The 22,522-nt window shown below is 46.2% G+C and overlaps 1 pseudogene; it reads right to left on the bottom strand.

Annotated features, from left to right (window-relative positions):
* Positions 1-8,258: 8,258 nt before the first annotated feature.
* Positions 8,259-20,846, bottom strand: LOC118097254 (10 kDa heat shock protein, mitochondrial pseudogene; annotated as a pseudogene).
* Positions 20,847-22,522: the final 1,676 nt, after the last annotated feature.

The raw sequence follows: 22,522 nt of genomic DNA, 5'->3' as shown, positions 1-22,522 counted from the left end.
TATTTTCGTAGGTAATTGTTGTGCATTTGCTCAGTTTATTGTTTTTCCAAAAGGGGGGGGGGAGGAATAGTGAGAAAAGACTAGTGGGAGGGCATCCTGATTGCATTTATTTGTTGCACTTACAAATCAGGGTCTCCCAAACTTGGGTCTCCAGCTGTTTTAGGACTACAATTCCCATCATCCCTGACCGCTGGCCCTGCTAGCTAGGGATGGTGGGAGTTGTAGTCCAAAAACAACTGGAGACCCGAGTTTTGGAAACCCTGTTCTAAACTGTCTTTTAGTACACACTGGGGCAGCAAGTCTCGTTTTACTGCTGGAACCAATGCAGTAAGGGCCATCCTGCCCGGCTGCCATCCACTCCTTGCCCCTGCCAAAGCACCCTTTACCTAGGTTATGTGGAGGCATGGCAAAGTGTGATGGTGGCAGCAGCAGGTTCTGCCAACATCTCACCCGAAATTGGCACTGATGCCTGTGGCTTTTCTCCACCAACAGTGGAGGTGGCAGTGTAGATGCCACCTCAGGGGTTTCTGCCACCTGAGGCAGTTGCTTCACCCCGCCTCATGGGTGGGCCAGTCCTGAATGCACAACTCCCAGGATCCCTTGTTGTTTGTTAATAAAGCCCATTTGATATTGTTAGAGCTTTGTAACGAAGAAGCAGGTCTATGGGCCAAGGAGCTTAAGTTTTAAAACTACAGTAGTTGCCAGCCATTGTTCTAGATCAGGCTTCCCTGCGCCAGCTGGGGCTGATAGGCCTTGTAGTCCACAACATCTGGATTGAGGCAGATGGGAGCGGTGGTCAAAAACATCTGGGTTTGGGGCTGATGGACATTACAGTCCAAAATATCTGGGCTGAGGCAGGTGGTAGTTGTGGTCAGAAGCATTTGGGCAGGATCTGTTGCAAGTTGCTGGGGGCTGTAGTCCAAAACTTTTGGTTTGGGGCTGAAAAGAGGTGTGGTCCAAAGCATATGGAGAGCGCCAGGTTGAGAAAGGCTGTTCTAGAGTTCTCCACTCCTCCATAGCAGAGATTTTTTTGGGTGGGGTGTGTGTATGTGAAACCTTGTCTCATTTCTATCCATTTATTCTCCCAGACGCTTCTTTAATTTGAGGCAACTTCTGGTATCTGGTGTGCAGCTCTCCTCACATTAGCAGAACGCCAAAACTGTAGCAGAGAGAAGCCTGGCGCGTCGTCGTCGCTGCTGCTGCTGCTGTGCGGTGCGGTAAATCACAGCCAGAGAAATTAAAATCCCTAAATAAACCGGTAAATGGCAATCATAAAACCTGCAAACAACCTGCATAAATCAGGAAGGGAAACCATATATATATATATATATATATATATATATATATATATATAGTAGAGTTGAGGAAGGGGTTGGGTTAGAGCAAATGCTTGAGGACAGTTTGAGTAGAAGAGAGAAGATTGAAATGGGGAAGGAAGGTGACTGTGGGGTGGATGGATCCCTGTGGGGCAGGGGAGAAAGAAAGTTGTGGGTCGGAGCACAAACGGAATGTTGCAAGCCATGATCAGATACACAGCTGGAATCAAGAAGGGTGCAGCATTCCTTAAGGGAGCTCAGTGGTGGAGCATCTATTTTGCATGCAGAAGATAAGAACATAAGAAGAATCTGATGGATCAGGCCAATAGCACATCTGGTTCAGCATCTTCTTCTCACAGTGGCCAGCCAGATGCCTCTTTTTGGGAAGTCCACAAGCAGGACCTGAGCACAAGAACCCTCTCTCCTCCTGTGGTTTCAGCAGCTGGTATCCTGAAGCGTTTGCAGCCTCCAAGTGTGGAGGAAGAGCAGAGTTATCGTGGCTAGTAGCCACTGATAGCCCTCTCCTCCTCCATGAATTTGTCCAGTCTTCTTTCAAAGCCTTCTAGGTTGGTGGCTATCACTGCCTCCTGTGGGAGGGAGTTCCATGGTTTAACTGTGCACTGAGCGAAGAAGGACTCCTTTACCTGTTCTGAATGTTCCAACATCCGGCTTCATTGGATGTCCGCATGTTCTAGTGTTGCGAGAGAAGAAGAAATACTTTCCTCCAACCACTTTCCCCATGCCATGCATAATTTTATGACCTTCTAATGCAGGCATCCCCAAACTTCAGCCCTCCAGATGTTTTGGCCTACAACTCCCATGATCCCTAGCTAACAGGACCAGTGGTTGGGGAAGATGGGAATTGTAGTCCAAAACATCTGGGGGGGGGCGAAGTTTGGGGATGCCTGTTCTAATGTCACCTCTTGCTCACTGTTTCTCTAAACCAGTGGTTTTCAAGCAGTGTGCCATGGCACCCTGGAGTGCCTTGAATGATAAACAGGGGTGCCGTGGGAAACACTGGCCTCTGTTCCTCTTTCCTTCCCTCCCTCCTCTGATGCCCTCTTGCATCTCTGCCTCCCAAAGGCTTGCACAGCTGTTTGTTGCAGCAGCTCCGCAGGTGAATGGTGCCTCTAGGATTGGCCAGGGGGTGCTTCCCAGGCCCCTGTGGGGCAGTGTGAGGAGGCACCTGTCTTTGGAACAGAGGGGGCAGCTCAAAGACCAGGAGTGGCAGTTGCAGCTGCCTGGAGGAGACCCAAGGAGAGGGGAGAAGAAGCTGAGGGAACACTCCCCAAGGGAAGGTGTTTGAAAGGGGGTGAAGGGCTGCCGGCTCTGCAGGCAAGGGGTGACAAAACTGGGCTCCTGAGCCCCATTGGGGTGCTGCAGAAAGAATGTGGTTGGTCAAGGGAGATGGTTGAAATCCTCTGCTCTGAAATAAAAAACCCAAATGCTGCAGCCTTCTTCACAGGGGAGTTGTTCCACCCCCGTGATCATTTTGGTCTCCTTTTGGACACAGGTACAATCCCTGACATCTCCAGGTGTGGCTGAGAGACACGCCTGTCGCCGATACTGAACTGGATGGACAAATGGTCAGTAGAAGGCGGTTTACTATGCTTCTCCATAAGTCAGCCCTTTATTCAGAATAATGGCCAGAATCTTGCTTTGGCCGGGGGCATCTGCTTTTCATGCAGCAGGTCCCGATCCTCGGTGGAATCTCCAGGCAGGGCTGGGGGAGGCTGCTTGTCTGAAACCTCGGAGAGCTTCTTCCAGTCAGCACTGGACGAGGAAAACAAAGGTGTCTCCAAGGTGCCTTACTGCAGATACACCCAATGTGTTTCAGGACGATTGCCTTTCTCGAGAGCTCGATTCCTTACTGCTTTGAGGACTTCATCAAGAAACCTCTCTTACAAAAGAAGTTACCTCCCGCTTGGATTACTGCAATGTGCTCTACGTGGGGCTACCTTTCAAGGTGACGTGGAAACTGCAACTAATCCAGAATGCGGCAGCTAGACTGGTGACTGGGAGCTGCTGCCGGGACCACATAACACCGGTCCTGAGAGATCTACACTGGCTCCCAGTACGTTTCCGAGCACAATTCAAAGTGTTGGTGTTGACCTTTAAAGCCCTAAACGGCCTTGGTCCTGTATACCTGAAGGAGCGTCTCCAAACCCCACCGTTCAGCCCAGACACTGAGATCCAGAGCTGAGGGTTTTCTGGCGGTTCCCTCATTGCGAGAAGTGAGGTTACAGGGAACCAGACAGAGGGCCTTCTCGGTAGCAGCACCCGCCCTGTGGAACGCCCTTCCATCAGATATCAAGGAAATAAACAGCTATCCTAATTTTAAAAGACATCTGAAAACAGCCCTGCTTAGGGAAGCTTTTTAATATTTAACGCTGTATTGTTTTAATATTCAATTGGGAGCCGCCCAGAGTGGCTGGGGACACTCAGCCAGATGGGCGGGGTATAAATAATAAATTATTATTTATTATTATTAAACTTGCATTGCAAAAGACCCTTTAAAAGACTGTGGACTTCACAGAAAACTACAACTAGCAGCTGGATGCTTGCAGGACTTAGGAAGTGAAGCGACCGGCTGTAGCTCAGTGGTAAAGCACATGGGCATAGCCGGGGGGTCAGGAGGGTAGCTGCCCCCCCTAGAGCCACAAAAATTATTGAAAAGCATTGAAAGTACTCAATTAATTGAGGTTCTGTTCCCCCCCCCAGCAGATGCCTGCCCATGGGGGTATTTTTATCTGTAATTTCCCAAAAGATTGCTCACAACAATTTTGATGGGTGATGGGGAAAAAAGCTCATGCAGGCCAAATTGGAGGATCTATGGTCCTCCAGATATTTCTGGACTCCAACCCCCTGATGACAATTGGCGATGCTGGCTGAATTGATATCTTCCGGCTTCTTAAATAACAATAGGCATTGTGTACCTGCTTTCAAGCACAAGGACTAGAAACGTGATGTTTTCTTTTTAAAAGCAAGGATGAGGAAGCTGTGGCTTTCCAGGTGTAGTTGGATTCCGACTCTCATCGGAATGGCCATGTTGGCTGAGGCTGCTGGGAGTTGGAATCTTCTGGCTTCTAAAATAACAATAGCCATTGTATACCAACCTACAAGCATAAGGACTAGAAACCTGACCATTTTCTTTTTAAAAGCAAGGATGAGGAAGCTGTGACCCTCCTGATATTTTCTGGACATCAACTCCCATCATCTCTGACCATTGAACATTATGGTGGAGGCTCATGGGAGTTGGAGCCCAACACCATTTTAAAGGCCACGGGTCTCCACTGTGTCACAGCAGTCATTCAAATCTGCCATCAGCGGTAGAGCTGGAACAACCTGGCCCTCAAATATTTGTGCTAAGATGATGCTAGTTTTGCAACAACAAAAAAAAAAACTCTCCACCCCACCTTCCACCACACACACACACACACACACACACACACACACACACACACACACACTGCTACACTTGTCAGCTCTAACGATGCATTTCTGAGATTTCCCCCTGGAGCTGCCAGGAGAGATCTCTGCCCATGACACTAACAGAAACCAAAAATAAACATCTGTGTGCCCAAAAGGTATCTGTGTTCTTCCTGGATAGGAGTGGGGATGATGTGTGTTGAAAGACAAAGGAGGAGATATACACACAGAGAGGTAGGAAATTGTGTGTGTGCCATGTGGCACCTTGAAGACAAATACAGTGGTGCCTCGACTTACGAAGGCGATCCGTTCCACGGCGCTCTTCGTAAGTCGAAGCCTTCGGTTGTCGTAGCGTCCATTGTGCGCATGCGCGAAGCACGGTTTTGTGCTTTGCACATGCGCAGACCATGCGCGCCGCTTCTGCGCAGGTGCAGAACGCTTGCGCGGCAAAAAGACTTCCGGGTTTGCCGACTTTGTAAGTCGAAACCTTCGGAAGTCGAGGCATTCGTATGTCAAGGTACCACTGTACATTTATTGTGGCATACGAGGACTTGGAGGTTTCCTGTTGCTAACCACCAAAGAAATGTATTTTTATAGGATGATTCAGAAAACTGGTTCTCCAATCATGGAGAGCACGCGTTCCGGGAGGGGAATCAGGAAGACCCTGGGTTGCTAGGCAGATTAGGCAAGATGGCCACGGGATGACTGGGTATTTTGGTGCTGTTGCTGGGAAGAAAAGCTTGTTGCAAGCTAGAGTAAGGGTCGGCCCCTAGCCTATATAAACCCACTGTGTGCCTATATTGGTTTCGCTTTTGCCAAGCGCTTCGGATCTCCCGCCCACCCACCTCCTTTTTAAAGGGTGTCTTGCAAATTGACATTGCTGTGCCTCTCATGGGGTCGCCTGCCTTGGGACAGGGGCCTCGGTAGGAATTTTGCCATCTGGCTGATTGAACGTTGCCATTTGGTTTTTGCCTACTGCATAGCAAATCGTCACAACTTGTAAGGTTGGCGGTTAGGCATTGGTTAAAATTGGCTGGTAAGAGATTGGCTGGTAAGAGGAGTATGGAAAGGCTGGAAAGTTACGCTAAATTGCAGCTGCTTATAGAGGTATTCCGTTAAAGGAATCCTGGGGCTCGAACGGCTCTCGTCAGTACCCCGGTAGGGGATTGGGCCTAACAAAGAGCAAATTGTGCCTCGGGGAACATTCGAGGGAGGACAAAGGAAGGGGTACCCGGCTCCGTCCTCCCTCAGGGAATGTTTACCTACTGACTTCCACAAAATGCCTAGAGGAAGTCAGTGCAGAATCTGTCCCAGGGCGGGGAACAGATGGGTTAACCAATGCCTAAGCAACCACTCACATTTGATTGTAATTTAATAAAGTTGTGGCCAAAATAATGCCAAAAACCTTAAACTTAATTAACGTGTGTGTGTGAATTTATTGGGGGGAAACCCGGTGACCTCGACACGCAAAGGTTCAGCCCAAGACAAGAGGCTGACGGAGAAGTTGGAGAGGGGAGCGAAACTAGCAAGGAAAGGGAAAATATTTGTTGCATTTATGGTGCTCCTCCATGCCGTTTTATGCTCACAACAACCCTGTGAGGTAGGTTGGGCTGAGAGGCAGTGACTGGCTTCAGGTCGTTCAGTGAGCTTTCTGGCTGTGTGGGGATTTGAACCCTGGTCTTCCGGGTCTTAGTCCAAAACTCTACCAGCTGCACCACACTGTCTTTTTTTTTGGACAAGGGGCATATGCTGTTCTACTACGGTGGGGGGGGGGTAACCAATGCTGTGCATTCTGGATGTCGCCAGAAGGCACAGCAGCTGGGAGCCAGGAAACCTGGAGACGTCTTCAGGCAAGACCTGGAGGTCTGGCAATCCTCGTACTGTCGCAGCAGCCATGCAAGATAACAGTGTGAGGCCCACCTAGCCAATTTCAGCTGCCCTTTCTTTCCTCTGACAATGAAAAATTCATGAGCCTACTCTGAGCTTTAGCTTCTCTCTCTCTCTCTCTCTCTCTCTCTCTCTCTCTCTCTCTCTCTCTCTCTCTCTCTCCTCTTTTTTAATGGCTTGCATATTTGAGACCTTGCATGCAATTTGAAAGCGAGTGATGCACGTACTTCAAATTTGGAAATGTCTGTATTGGGGAGGGTGTGCCATTGGTTTGGTTTTGCTCCCCAGGAGATTCAGCCACTAAATTTATGCACAAAAACATTCACGGGGCAGGTGAATGTCACTGGCCACTGGCTGCTTCCTCTCTTTCAAGTGGTTGCAAGGTTTGTTTTCTTAAATTAGCATTTTTTAATTTTGAATTTATATCCCACCCTTCCTTTCCAAAGAGCTCAGAGCGGCAAACAGATGTAGCATAAAAATGGAAAGGATTGGAACATCGGTGCATCTCTCATTGGAAACAGAATGTATGGTCTATCACAAAAATTAACAAAGACATTACATGCATTGAATAAGACAAATGATGTAGACAATTTTGTTGAAATATGGCAACCTTTTATAAAATACTGTACTGATAACCCTGAAGAGTAGCAACTACCGAAGTCACAGATCGGACTTTGGCAAACTTAACTAGATTGATCCGTCCTGCAATAGGGTGAGTTGGGATTTTGTTTTTGTTTAGTTTTCCTCTCTCTTTTTGTAATTGTTATATATTGGAAATAAAGAAAACGATATACATGTGACAAAAATGTTCTTTAAAAATTGGCAATCGTCCCTCTTTCCCTCTCATAAGGCAAGAACTTGTGGAAGCTGAATGTTGGAAGATTCAGGATAGATTAAAAAAGAGACTTCTTCGCACATAGTTAAACTGTGGAACTTCCTTCCACAGGAGGGAGTGATGGCCACCAGCCTAGATGGCTTTAAAAGAAGATTGGAGAAATTACTGGAGGAGAGGGCTGTCGCTTGCTACTAGCCCAGGTGGCTATGCCCTGCCTCTGCAGCTAAAGGCAGGAATTCTTCCAAATACCAGTTGCTGGAAACCACAGGAAGAGAAAGTGTTCATGTGCTCGAATCCTGCTTGTGAGTTTCCTACAGGCATCTGGGTGGTCAACGTGAGGACAGGATGCTGGACTAGATGGGCCTCTGGCCTGATCCTGCAGGGCTCATCTTATGTCATTGTGTTTATTAGTACGTATTATTAATATTGGTATTGTTTTGGAAAGGAGAGGAGGGCGAAGAGATTTATTGGAAAGGGGTTTAAGGTTTGCAAGGGACATCTGTGCAAAATCACATTGATAAGAGCAGGGTGAGAAAGCAGAGTTTGGGTAGCAGTTAACTAACCAACATTTCTCATTTTAAAAACAACAGAAACCAAAGATGCTCCTTCCTCTCCCTTCCTCTTCTTCTTTTAATACACAATATTTTATTTTGAAGTCACGGTGGTACATGGTAATTTGGGAGACTTTGTATTTATTAGAGAACAAAGAAATTATTTATATGATGGAACAAAACCATTGGATCACTCTTTGCCAAATGAAAACTTCACAATGATGCAGCTAGGGGATCTGCTCAGTCTTTGCATTTTCCAAGCATATCACCATCTCTAAATATGAAATGGTTCTTGTTGTCCTTTGTTCCAACGTACTCAGGTAGGAGAACTTTTACGCTAAGAGGACAAGGGTCTCCATCCTTGCCTTTAGAGCCAGTTGCCAAAATAGTGGCTTGTTGAACTTCTGCTTGGAATTTTTCTGAGGTCATAATGCTCCCTCTGGTTACAGACTTAGGTGCACAGCTTTCAGCCAGAACATGGCCAAAGAGGGGATAAAACTCCTGACATGGATTTACGCCCTGTTTGATTCTATTTTTGAACCCACAGTGTCAGCGTCTTTGGGAGGAAAGGTGGGATAGGAATGTAATCAATCCACTCAATCATTCAATCAATATTTAGAGAGGAGGAACCCACAGAGTAAGCTTCTGTCCTTCTTTACCACTGGAGAGCAGCTGTTTTATTACAGAGAAATTTCAGGAACAGACTGGAAAGAGAAGTTGCTGAATTGGAAATCATTACCAAGCTTAAAACCATGGAAGCACCTGGGATGAATAGAGACATCGGATTCTTATCTCATTATGCATGATCAAGCTTTCTTTAGCACCTCAGCCCAGGACTAATTGCAGCCATCAGCAGCCATTAACACCCATCTACAGGTTTACCACTCCCATCAGCCCATCTCCCATTCCCACCCACCCCCACCACCCTCTGTATATATATAGGGTCTGACACTTCTGTTTCTAGTGTATCTGAAGAAGTGTGCATGCACACGAAAGCTCATACCAAAATATAAACTTAGTTGGTCTTTAAGGTGCTACTGAAGGAATTTTTTTTATCATGTATGTGTATGTGTGGTTGTAACTGTGTTTTTGTTTTTATGGGATGGCATTCAATTTCGTTGTACTATGTACAATGACAATAAAGTATCTACCTACCTACCTATCTATCTATCTATCTATATCTGATCTATCTATAATAAATCAAATCAAATCAACAACAGCAAAAGCGTAGCTTGGAGGCCCTGCATTTTTCCTGAATGATGGTTATCCACCTCCACCATATTAAATCTCACAAGTGATGGGGAAGGTGGCAATTAGTAAACAGGGCTTTGTCCTGTATGATTCACATGGGTTTGGGATCCTTCCCTCTCCCCCCCTTGCCAGCTCCTTCTGCGCTAAAACTTCCATTTCCATTTCCAAGCACCTGGCTCATGTTGTTTTGGAGGGCTACCCGTAAGCACTGCGTGGCGAAAACAAGGAGCTGGATCCAAATGCTAACAGCCGGTAATTAATTTTCCTTTCCTTTCCTGCAGAGAGGGAAGCCAAGAGCTGTGGCGTCTCGCCCACATCGCTGCAATTCACACCCAGGTGGGGCGTCACTCAAACGGGGAACCAGCAAATAAAGTTACCCAGAAAGGGGCAATGACCTGTGTGTTAGAGAAGATGGCTCATATAGGAGCTCAATCTTTTAGTGTGGCAGCACCGACACTTTGGAACTCCCTGCCTATTGAGATCAGTCAGGATCCTTCATTGTACTTCTGCCAGTGCCTGCTGAGAACATTTCTGTTTAGGCAAGCCTGTCCAAATGGTTGGTGCGAGTTTTTATTTGTTTTTAGTCTATTGTTATTTTAAATCTTTCATAAGCCTTAAATGATTGTTGTTAATTTTTCTTTGTGGGTGGTTTTATTGTGTTAGCTTTTCTGCAAACCACGTAGAGGGTCTTTCCCCCCAAACAACTGGTGTATAAATTTTATGAAATTGTGTGTGTGTGTGTGTGTGTGTGTGTTAGGCACAAGTCTTCCTGGGCCAGCTGTGGAATCACAGAGTGGGAGCTCAGATATCATCTAGTTTAACTCCCTGTTAAATAAAGCAGTGCAGGATGCAAGCACACCAAAATCTTTAAGCCCATGAGCTGATTGGCAAACTGGATAAACTGTTCTGGGCTGCCAACACAGACATTTATTCCACTCCATGCTCCCTGCCAGCAATTCGGCAGCAACAAAAAAATGTTCTTTCTTTTTTCGATGTTTTAACTTTTTAAAATAATAATAATAAAAATCTTCCTGGAGATCTGCAGCAGGGGAGGCAAGAGGCTTCCCTTCAGGAAGATACATTCCCCAAAATGAACAAGTAAGCTTGAAAAAAGCCTTCTATTTGTCCTATTAGAGGGCTTCCCACCCCACCCCCCCAGCCTAAATGTGGCAAGGGGTTGTGTTTATAGAGGGAACAACAGAGGCAGGTGGGAAAGGGTCATTATTGGGCTCCCCAGCTGCAACTTCCTGTTGCACTCACCCCCTAACTGGAGACTTGGGGGGCAGGAAACTCCACCCCACCCCACACATTGCCAGCCCTTAGAAAACCATGGAAAGAGCCTCTCCAAGCTGTGCTGGATTATACCCCAAGAGACAGGCCAAAAAGAGATAAGGTTTTAAGACAGGAAGGAAGGAGAAGGAAGGAAAAGAAAGGAAAGGATTTGATATTTCAAAAAGAACATTGGTGGGGTTGTGGAACCAGGACTTTCTTAGAATTCCTTGCCCTCCACACTCCTCCCCCTGTTTCTGGTCTCTTTTCATTACTCATCCCCACCTGAATTGGCATGGTGTGAGTGTCCTATTAAAGTTAAATCAAAACAATGCAAAGGAATCAGATTCTGCATGTGTGGCAATGAATCCATGTTTCATTATTCTGAATTATGAGTTCTGGGTTTGAATTCTATATATCATATCATATCATAGTTACAGGTAGGTAGCCGTGTTGGACTGAGTCGAAGCAAAATAAAAAAATTCATTCAGTAGCACCTTAAAGACCAACTATGTTTTTATTAGGACATATCCCAGGACATTCTATACAAGATCTCAAAGCAGCTGTTTTATTACAGAAAAAATTCAGAAACAGACTGGAAAGAGAAGTTTCTGAATTGGAACTCATTACCAAGCTTAAAACCATGGAGCCACCTGGGATGAACAAAGACATAGGATTCTTATCTCATTATGCATGATCAAGCTTTCTTTAGCGCCTCAGCCCTTGCTTTTTCCCCGCAGGACCAACTGCAGTCATTAGCAGTCGTTAACAGCCATCTACAGGTTTGCCACTCCCATCAGCCCATCACCCATTCCCACCCACCCCCACCACCCTCTGTATATACATAAGGGTCTGACTCTGTTTCAAGTGTATCTGAAGAAGTGTGCATGCACACGAAAGCTCATACCAAAATAAAAACTTAGTTGGTCATTAAGGTGCTACTGAAGGAATTTTTTTATATCATATCATATCATCATATCATATCATTATAATTAATACATAAAACGAGTGTGTACTTTGTTGTTTCCCCCCGTTGTTTTTATTCGGAATTACATGTGGAGGTCTTAGGGCCTCTAAAGACCTTAATCTGGCCCTGTCTGCAGGGGCCCCCAAGGTGGGTTCCTTGAGTCCAGGATCCGGTGGATGAGCCCCAAGTGTAATCACAAGAACATAAAAAGGGCCTGCTGGATCAGGCCAGCAGCCCCTCTAGTTCAGCATCCTGTTCTCTCAATGGCCGACCAGATGCCCATTATGGGAAAACCTGCAAACAGGATTCGAGCTCAAGAGCCCTCCTGTGGTATTCAGAAACATTGCTGACTCCAACAGAGGAGGCAGAGCTTAACTCCCATCTCTTGCAGGGGCTCAATTAGTGCCAGCGCCTTCTGTCAAGGGCTTGGGTGTAACCTTCGACGCCTCCCTTTCCATGGAGGCACAGGTTGCAGCCCCAGCTAAGGTGGCATTTTTCCATCTCCGCCGTATCAAGCAGTTGGTCCCTTACCTCTCTCGCCCTGATCTGGCCACAGTGATCCATGTGACGGTCACCTCAAGGCTTGATTATTGTAACTCGCTTTACGCAGGGCTGCCCTTGAAACTGACCTAGAAACTCCAGCGGGTGCTCCTTACGGGGTCCCGGCCGCGGGATCACATTCATCCAGTGCTTTACCAGCTGCACTGGCTCCCGGTGGAGTACAGGATCAGGTTTAAGGTGCTGGTTTTGACTTTTAAAGCCCTATGCGGCTTGGGACCCTCGTACCTACAGGACCGCCTCTCCTGGTATGCCCTGCAGAGGACATTAAGGTCCACAAACAACAATATTCTGGAGATCCCGAGCCATAAGGTGGCTAGATTGGCCTCAACTAGGGCCAGGGCCTTTTCAGTATTGGTCCCAACTTAGTGGAACGCTCTCTCACAGGAGACCAGGGCCCTGCGGGATTTGTCATCTTTCCGCAGGGCCTGCAAGACAGAGCTGTTCCGCCTGGCCTTTGGGTTGGATTCAGTCTGACCCCTGTGTTTTCCTCCCTCATGGTTTGGATTTATGGACTACTTAAAATGAGGCTGCATTTTAAATTTTAATCTGTATTTTAATTAATTGTTTAATTTTCTTTTATGTCATATTGTAATTTTATTGGTGTTAGCCGCCCTGAGCCCGGTTTTGACTGGGGAGGGCGGGGTATAACTAGAAATTTATTATTATTAATAAAAAAATTGTATTATTATTATGGCTGGCAGCCATTGGTAGCCTTCTCCTCCATGAATTTGTTTATTCCTCTTTTGAAGTCATTGTCTGGAGGGCACCGTGTTGTGCTGTGTGGGGCTGATGGGAGCTGTAGTACAGGGCACCAGGTTGCACTGACTTGGGGTTGGGGGGCAAAGCCCACCCCAACAAAATGCAGCGGCACCCGCCTAGCAGCATTGCCATTCCAGAAGTGTCGAGTGAACTAGTTAGGACTGTTAGAAATTGATGCAGTCGTCCGTTATGTTCCCGGCGGCATCTATCTCCAAGACGCCAGCCCATTAAAACATTCGGCTCTCCGCGGCAATCAGGAGCCAGAACAGAAGGTCAACTCTGCTTGAAAACAACCTCTGGTGCACGCTTTTTAATCTTGCCGATCGGAGGAGGAGAGGGAGGGGGAGAGGGGGTGAATCAAGTGCTTTTAAATGAAACTTCTCCTCCCTGTGTGGGTGCTGGCAGAGTGAGGAGGGAGGGTGCTAAATGATAGCTGGCGTGCCCAGGTTGAAGCTGGGCCAACCTGCCTCAGAGAGCAAAGGCCAAGGGCTGTAGGGTTTTGGAGATTAAATATGATGTACCCCAAGTTCCTCTGTTTATAATGTCTCATCCTTGTCCTGGATAAATCAACAAGTAGGTTCTTGTAGCGCCTTAAAGACGGACACATCTATATACAGTACTGTATATAGAAATGTAAAATGTCCATGTTTGTGTGTCTCCACTTTTTTCTGAAACCGCTTGAAATTTGGACACAATGTCACATGCGAATACGCGAGTGTTTCCATATACTTAGATTATACAGATGTCACACCTGTCACAGGTAAAAACATGTTTTGGGGGGGAAACAAGAAAAACAGGAACAGGAGAGGTTTCAAAACATCGCCCCCTAGCGACAACTCCACTGATACTGCAGCTACCAACGCTTCCCTCTCCAAAGCAGCTTAGCTCAGGTTTGCAGGGAACCCCTGCTGGACAAGAGCGAAACTGCAGACTGAGCTAAGTGGACGTGGGGGCTCGCCTGGGTGTGGGGTGGGGGACAGATGAAAGAAAGTTTCACATGGTTAAACAATGGAACTCCCTCCCGCAGGAAGCAGTGATGGCCACCAAACTGGCTTTAAAGCAGGATTAGACAAATACATGGAGGGAAGGCTATATCAATGGTTGCTGTTCCACCACCATGGTCGGAGGCAGTATTGCTTCTGAATACCAGTTGCTGGAAACCAAAGGAGGGGAGAGGGCTGCTCTTGTGCTCGGATCCTGCTTGCGGGCTTCTGATCATGGGCATCTGGTTGGTCGCTGTGGGAACAGGATGCTGGGCTAGTTGGGCCACTGGCCTGATCCATCAGGCTACTCTGGTCTCCCAGTTCCTAGTCCAACACTCTAATCACTACACCACACTGCCTTTTGTTTTAGTATTTGCATGCTTGCTGTCCTGGGCTCCTTTGGAAGGGCAGGATATAAACTGGGGGGGGGTGGGATTCAATCATTAATAAACAGAAAAGGCAGGAGAAAGGTACAGTGAGGCAGGGGGGGGTAGGAAGAGGGGTGTGTGGCCTAGACAGAATTTCAAGGGGCAGATAGGGAGTGGGGGGGGAAGCATATTTGGGCCTTCTAGGCCTGAGGATCCTCACTACAGGTTAGACTAATCTGGAAAAGCCTGCCCATTCAGGGTTTACTTCTATATTTGCAAATTGTTTTTGTCGTAGTTATGTTATATCCTTATGTCCCACTTTTCTTCTAAGGAACTCAAAGTGGCGAACATGGTTTTTCCCATGTTTATCCTCACAACAACACTGCAAAGTAGGTTTAGGCTGAGAGACTGTGATTATCCCTGTGAGCTGAATGCTCGAGAGGGGATTTGAACTGGGTAGTGAGAGATTTTACTTTCTTGGGCTCCTTGATCACTGCAGATGGTGACAGCAGTCACGAAATTAAAAGATGCCTGCTTCTTGGGAGAAAAGCAATGACAAACCTAGACAGCATCTTAAAAAGCAGAGACATCACCTTGCCTACAAAGGTCCGTATAGTTAAAGCTATGGTTTTCCCAGTAGTGATGTATGGAAGTGAGAGCTGGACCATAAAGAAGGCTGATCGCCGAAGAATTGATGCTTTTGAATTATGGTGCTGGAGGAGACTCTTGAGAGTCCCATGGACTGCAAGAAGATCAAACCTATCCATTCTGAAGGAAATCAGCCCTGAGTGCTCCCTGGAAGGACAGATCGTGAAGCTGAGGCTCCAATACTTTGGCCACCTCATGAGAAGAGAAGAATCCTTGGAAAGACCCTGATGTTGGGAAAGATTGAGGGCACTAGGAGAAGGGGACGACAGAGGACGAGATGGTTGGACAGTGTTCTCGAAGCTATGAACATGAGTTTGACCAAACTGCGGGAGGCAGTGCAAGACACAGTGGTCCACGGGGTCACGAAGAGTCAGACACGACTAAACGACTAAACGACAACAACAACAAAGCTCAGTTGGTGCTGATAATGCCAAGGTTGCAGGTTCGATCCCCGTATGGGACAACTGCATATTCCTGCATTGCAGAGGGTTGGTCTAGATGATCATCAGGGACCCTTCCAACTCTACGATTCTATGATTCTATGAACCCTGGTCTCTCACGTCCTAGTCCAGCACTCTGACCCCTATGCCAAGCTGACTTTCAACAAATCTCACAAAATCACCAGCTGAGCCTTGTCAAAATTGTGGCTTAACGTATAGAATAAGAGAACAAGATGAACATATGTTTAAAGAAGATCGGAAAATGTTTATTGAATATATGGGAAATAATTACATACAGCTGAAAACGCTGGCTGCATTAAGATAAATTCAACAGTGTTAATAAGTTTTGATGGATGTAATAATGGAAAACTGATTGGTATAGTTTTTGTAAACTATGCAGGGATATAAGATATGTAAAATGAACCATGGAAAGAGAAGAAGGGAAGTCATTGACATCTTGAGTGTGTAAAATGTTTATCTGAAATTGTAAAACAGAAAATTTAATAAAAATCATATTTAAAAACAAACAAACAAAGTGCAGCTTCAGCAGGGGAGGGGTAGCTTTTTCAGCCAGAGGGCCAAATTCCTTCCTGGCTAACCTTCTGGGGGCCACATCATCCCAGTGGTGGGTGTGACAAAATGGGGTGTGGCCAGACACACCTCACTCTCCATGTTCCATTCAGGTATTGTCACAGTTCAGGGACACATTCCTGGTTAAATCACGAGTGAGAGGCATGGCCCAGGAGCTATGCCAGGGGCCTGATAGAGCAGCCTAGGGGGCCACATCTAGCCCATAGGCCTGAGGTGCCACACACACACACACTGGACCTGGAGCCAAAGATTGACCCTAGAACTTCCTACCATCCAGAGGCCCCGAACAGAATATTTCTCCCAGATTATTTGAAAGAGACCAAAGAGGGAAATGGTTGAGGAGAGATAAGGAGATCTGGCTGAGTGAGTGAGAAAGAGATCGGATGGGAAGGAAGGAGACTGAGGCAGTGGGAAATGAAAACACAGCCAGCTATCTTTGCAGCAGACGTTGTCTCTGTCCTCTCGCATTCCCAGAGGAGGCTAGTTTTGTAAAGCCGAGAGGAATCCCATTTCCATTGCGCGTCTCACCGCCGTGCAAAGGAGACAATCGCCTCTCTGCCTCTCGGTTTGCTGGTGCCTCACAAATAGCCTCTTCAGCAGAAGCTGGTAAAGTGAGGATTCCCCAGCGACAGGGAGGTGCAACGGCGTGACCTTGAAATGCCATTTTAAGTCTTATTTTTCTAATAAGAGGAGTGTGCAAATGTGTAAGGAGATAGGAAAGAGAGTCCTTCTGGAGCAGACAAAGGCTACATTTGCACAGCATGTGAACCCTTAAAAGTTGGCTTTATTAAAACCTGACTGTGCAGAAGGTCAGCCTTCCTACTGCGCACTTTCCACAGTGGGCATAGCTTAGCATGATGTCTCTGGGTCCAGGATGTTTCGCCTGAACAAACCATTGTTACTGAGGCAACAATAAACTGTGGTTTAAATAAATGGAGCAAGTTGGAGAATACATCTATTTGGACGAAAGAAATCACACAGGGAAGAGGAAAACAAACAGTGGAAATAAAGAGAAGAACAAAACCATCATGGGCGGCCTTTGGAAAACTCAGCTTTACAATGAAAAAATGACAATATTTCCTTAGACTTGAAAGCTAAAGTATTCAGTACATGCATACAGTATTACCTTTAGTGGGGAATTGGAGAAACAAGAACAGTTTAAGAATAACACAACATGCCATGGAACATGTGGTGTTAGGAATAGCGTTAAAAGATAGAAAAACTAAAAATTGGATACGACAAAGATGATGATGATGATGATGATGATAATAATAATAATAATAATAATAATAATTTATTATTTATACCCCGCCCATCTGGCCGGGTTCCCCCAGCCACTCTGGGCGGCTTCCAACAAAATATTAAAATACAGAAATCCATCAAACATTAAAAGCTTCCCTAAACAGGCGGCTTCCGGTTCAGCGCCAGCGCCGATCGGCGGGGTCCCGTCTCGTCTCTGAGACGGCCCGTCTCTGCTAGGAGTGGGGAGGGCAGCGAGAGCGACGCTGTGCCCCTTAGAACCTCGGGAAGAGCGTCCCGGGGGCGAATTTTGCTCGGCAGAGCCCCAATCCGGACTCCCCAACTCTCCGGCAAGCTCTAATAAGAGCTCCGGAGCGAGGAGGGTAGAAGTCGCGGGGGGCATCTTGAGCGACAACGTTACCCTAGCGGAGAGAAGCTTCAAGCCGAAGGCGGAGAGCGCTGGATTCTTCTGGAAAAAAAACGATTGGAAATAAGAGTGTAAGTAATCTCACGATTTGGATTATAAAATAATTTGGATTTGGGAGAGAGGGGAAAAAAGAGGAAGCCACCACCCCCCACCGGCAACCTAAGAGACAGTAAATAGAAATCTGAAGCCGTAAATAGAAGATTTCAACTTAAAAGGTTCCCTCAAAGGCATCAAAGAGGATCTCCCCTAGATGCAGGGTAAAAGGGGAGAAAGACTGCGGTTGTGAATACCCTGCAGAAAGAGGTTAAGATCAAGAAAGACCTTTCTTTTCCCCGGGAGCCGGCAGCCCAGACAACCCAGTGAGCTGATCAGGATCTACAAGTGGAATTTTATTTTTATTTCTATTTTTGGACTTTCTGGAAATCCTTTTTCGGTTTATATGCTTTTGAAATGTGAGTCTGAACTTTATTTCTAATAAGATTTGGAGAATGCAGCCAGCTTGTTAAAATGGAGTCGAGAAAATAAACTGTGACCATTTTCCACCACATGTGACAAGTTTTGACCTTGACAGGATTGAACTATGTCAACAAAAAGGTATTCGCCTGAGTTCCAGCGGACTGTTTTGACCATAATGTGGGAAGTAAGAATAGGACTATGTCAAGAGGAGACACAACAGCAAGAGTTAAAGCAACAATTCCAGATGGTGATGGCAGAATATGACTTCTTAGAGGATGAAGATACTGAAACTGAGGAAGACGAGTGTAAGAATGACAGTGACAGTGATTTGGAGGATTTTGACAATGATGGGGACTGTGACTTGGAACGAAAAGATGAAGATGAGGACTGTGACAATATAATACAAAATGAAGCCCACCACGAAAGAAAAGATGATTTTACTCTACAAAAAGTCAGGTGGAGTGCCCCTCCTTTGAGGGGGGTACGATTGGATTTACTGGAACTCCAGAATACCCACAGGGAAGAGGAAAAAAATAAGCAGAGAAGAGAAGAAACTCAGGGGTGCTGTATGGAGGCCTGGATGGCAAAATACTGCAAAAAGGGGGTGGGGTGAAGGGAAAGTGAGGTTGTGATTAATAGGATGGATTATTAGGATTAAAACTGGACTGCTGACTACGGAACTTGCTGGATTGGGGGGTTGGAGCCGGAAATTGGGGATGAAAGGTTAGATTGGGAATAGTTATAGTTTAAAAGTGAATTGATTTTGGAAAAAGGTGAAAATATGGAGGCTTATAGAGGGGGGGGAAATTAGGCACGGGAAGAAAAAATGGGAGTTTGATTTTTCAGTGATTTGGATATTTGGTGAAAATGATAATAGTCAAGTTTTAAAGTAGTATAAGGTATAAAGGTAATTATTTCATAGAATAAGAAACTGTTGAAGAGGATAAAAAAAGGGATGAAAACCGGGGAAGGGGGGAGGTTGGGGAAGTCCACAAAATATGGTTTATTAATTATGAATGGAAAAAAGATTATTTTTGTTTTGTTTTTCCTTTTTTGTCTCTTTTTTTCCCTCTTTTTTTCTTTTTTCTTTTTACTCTTTTTTTGGTATGAGAACAGATGGTTGGATGGATGCCTTCCTGCGTACTGCCCTGGTTTCCTGAAGCTCTCTGGTGGCAGGGGGGGGGGGCTTTGGGGGCAGGGGAGGGGGAGGAGGACAGAAATCCAACCATAAAATGGACCATCTCTGACTGTTCACCTGCGTGGGATACTTCTGCGGCAGGGGAGGACCCATGGAGGGGGGTGGGAAGAAGGTGGAAAAGGTGTTCATGTATGTACCGTTTTTTGTAATTTGTAAAATCAATAAAAATTATGCTTAAAAATAAAATAAAAGCTTCCCTAAACAGGGCTGCCTTGAGATGCCTTCTAAAGGTCTGGTAATTGTTGTTCTCTTTGACCTCTGGTGGGAGGGCATTCCACAGGGTGGGTGCCACTACTGAGAAGGCCCTCTACCTGGTTCCCTGTAACTTGGCTTCTCGTAGCGAGGGAACCACCAGAAGGCCCCCTCGGCACTGGGCAAAATGATGGGGGTGGAGACGCTCCTTCAGGTATACTGGACTGAGGCCATTTAGGGCTTTAAAGGTCAGCACCAACACTTTGAATTGTGCTCGGAAACGTACTGGGAGCCAACGTAGGTCTTTTAGGACCAGTGTTATGTGGTCTCGACAACCGCTCCCAGTCACCAGTCTAGCTGCCGCATTCTGGGTTAGTTGTAGTTTCTGGGTCACCTTCAAAGGTAGCCACACATAGAGCGCATTGCAGTAGCCCAAGCGAGAGATAACTAGAGCATGCACCACTCTGGCGAGACAGTCCACAGGCAGGTAGGGTCTCAGCCTGCGTACCAGATGGAGCTGGTGGACAGCTGCCCCGGACACAGAATTGACCTGCGCCTCCATGGACAGCTGTGAGTCCAAAATGACTCCCAGGCTGCGCACCTGGTCCTTCAGGGGCACAGTTACCCCATTCAGTACCAGGGAGTCCTCCACACCTGCCTGCCTCCTGTCCCCCACAAACAGTATGGATCAAAAGTTATGGATGTAGTGGAAAAGGCTGAGAAGTTTGAATAGCCATATGAGATGTCTGATTTGGCCACAATGAAACACACAATGAAACACACCTTAGGTACATCACATTTGGATTAGTGAGATGCAGTCCCACATGATAGGGCTGCCTTTGAAAAATGGTCAGAAACTTTGACTGGCTCAGAGAACTGCAGCCAGATTGGATGGGTGGGTGGGTGGGTGGGTGAATGAATGGATTGGGTGGATAAAGGTAAATACTTATCCAAAGTTATGCAAAAGTTCATACTAAATACAAAGTATATTTTTATCATACATCCAAATAAAAGAAATGTTTCTAAAATCTTACCTAAAAAGGAATGGAAGAGGAGGGAAGGAAAAGGGGGAAAGAGGAAAGGAAGGAAGGAAATGAAAAAGAGAGAAAGAGAAAGGGAGGGAGGAAATAAAAGCAAATAAATACTTCTGTTTCTCTTAACTGCAGCTAAAAGTAGTAGTCACTCATTAAAATCCAGCTATTCAATAAGCCAATATTTATTTTTCAATCTCCAAATCCTGATATTGCAAGTTCATATTCTCTTTCAAGTCCACAAGAAGATGCCAATCCTTGATAAATGTCAGTAATGATTTTTCTCTAATTAAGTGTGTTAACTTTGCCATCTTAGCTGAGTCCGATAATTTTATCAACCATTCCCTTCGTAGTAGGTAGGGCTGTATCTTTCCATCTTTGTGCATATCTCACCGCCGTAATCATATGGCAATAATCTTTCATAGTCCTTTTCCAGTTGTGCATCCATTAACCCTAAAAGAAAGAGTTTGGGCTTCAGTTGAATAGCTGCAGCCAGATTATTGACCAGGGCCGGTTATAGGGAGCAGACAAGAGGTCCCCTGGCTACTGGTCTGTTTCCAGGCACAATTCCAAGTGCTGATTATGACTGATAAAGCCCTACATGGTTTAGGTCCAAGCTAACTGAAGATATTGTTGTGAATTTGGGGGGGGGCAGCCTCCCCATAATCCCTCCATTTAGTGAAAGGTCAGGGTTTGAGCAAACCCATGGATTCCTGGATTTAACAAGGGCTGCGAATAGCACTAGCTAATTCCCTGATGAAGCCAGCCTGGGGACGGTGGGTCCTTGAAGAAACAATAAAGCTGATGGCCATTCCATTGGTCCTTCAGTGGAAGTCATCAACCAGGCACAAGGCTCTGCCAGGCGCAGAGGGAGGTTGCCAGGGTAACGGGGGATGGCGTGATGTCACTGCAGGAAAAGAGGATGTCCTTTTCCACAGAGGGTTTTTTGGCAAGGCATTCTGGGAACAAGGAGGAGGAAGTTGGCACAAATCCATGCAGTGCTGGGTGGAGGAGGCTCATTGAAGGTTTCAGGCATAAATATGTGGGAGAACTGGGAAATAATTCATAATGAACTGGGGGGGGATGTTTAAAAGCACCCACCACCACCACCCCTCAAAAAACCAGAGTCCTTTTTGTTGGGGATAATTCAGACAGAAATTCCCAGGTGTCAAAAAATGTTATTTATGTATGCTACTACTGCGGCCAGTGTTTCGTTAGGCCCAAAATGGAAAACGAGCGAGGCCCCAACCAAAGAAGAATGGCAATTTGATATTGTAAAGGTAAAGGTACGCCTGACCATTAGGTCCAGTCTTGGACGACTCTGGGGTTGCGGCGCTCATCTCGCTCTATAGGCCGAGGGAGCTGGCATTTGTCCGCAGACAGCTTCCGGGTCACGCTTCTGGCGAACCAGAGCAGCGCACGGAAATGCCGTTTACCTTCCCGCCAGAGCGGTACCTATTTATCTACTTGCACTTTGAGGTGCTTTCGAACTGCTAGGTGGGCAGGAGCTGGGACCGAACAACAGGAGCTCACCCCGTCGCGGGGATTCAAACTGCCGACCTTCTGATCAGCAAGCCCTAGGGCCTAGGCTCAGTAGTTTAGACCACAGCACCACCCACACACCCCCATTGATATTTTAAGGTTGTTTAAATGAATACTCTCAATTGTAAAACAGAAAATTTAATGAGGGGGGGAATGGAATTGGGACAGAGCAACGGGAGTTCACCCATCGCTGACCTTCTGACCAGTAAGCCCAAGTGGCTCTGTGGTTTAGACCACAGCACCACCCGTGTCCCATGCAGATAGACAGATGATAGATAGATAGATAGATAGATAGATAGATAGATAGATAGATAGATAGACAAACAGACAGACAGACAGACAGACAGACAGACACGAGATAGAGTTTTAATTCTATTGTTATAAGAATTTTGAGGTCACACATATATAATAAATGTTCATAAATGTACCATGCAAACAGTACAGGAAGACAGGCCTGAAAACCATTTTGACTCTCCCAAATTGACCAGAATTAAAGTGATATCCATCTTGTTGTAGGAGTTTCCCCACCCCACTGAATCACACACACACACATTTCCACATGACTAGCAACTTGGGAGCCAT

Source organism: Zootoca vivipara, chromosome 14 (assembly GCF_965207765.1).
Source record: "Zootoca vivipara chromosome 14, rZooViv2.hap1.1, whole genome shotgun sequence".
NCBI classification, from domain to species: Eukaryota; Metazoa; Chordata; class Lepidosauria; order Squamata; family Lacertidae; genus Zootoca; species Zootoca vivipara.
Note: the sequence above shows the minus strand (reverse complement) of the source record. Positions and strands in the feature narration are given on the sequence as shown.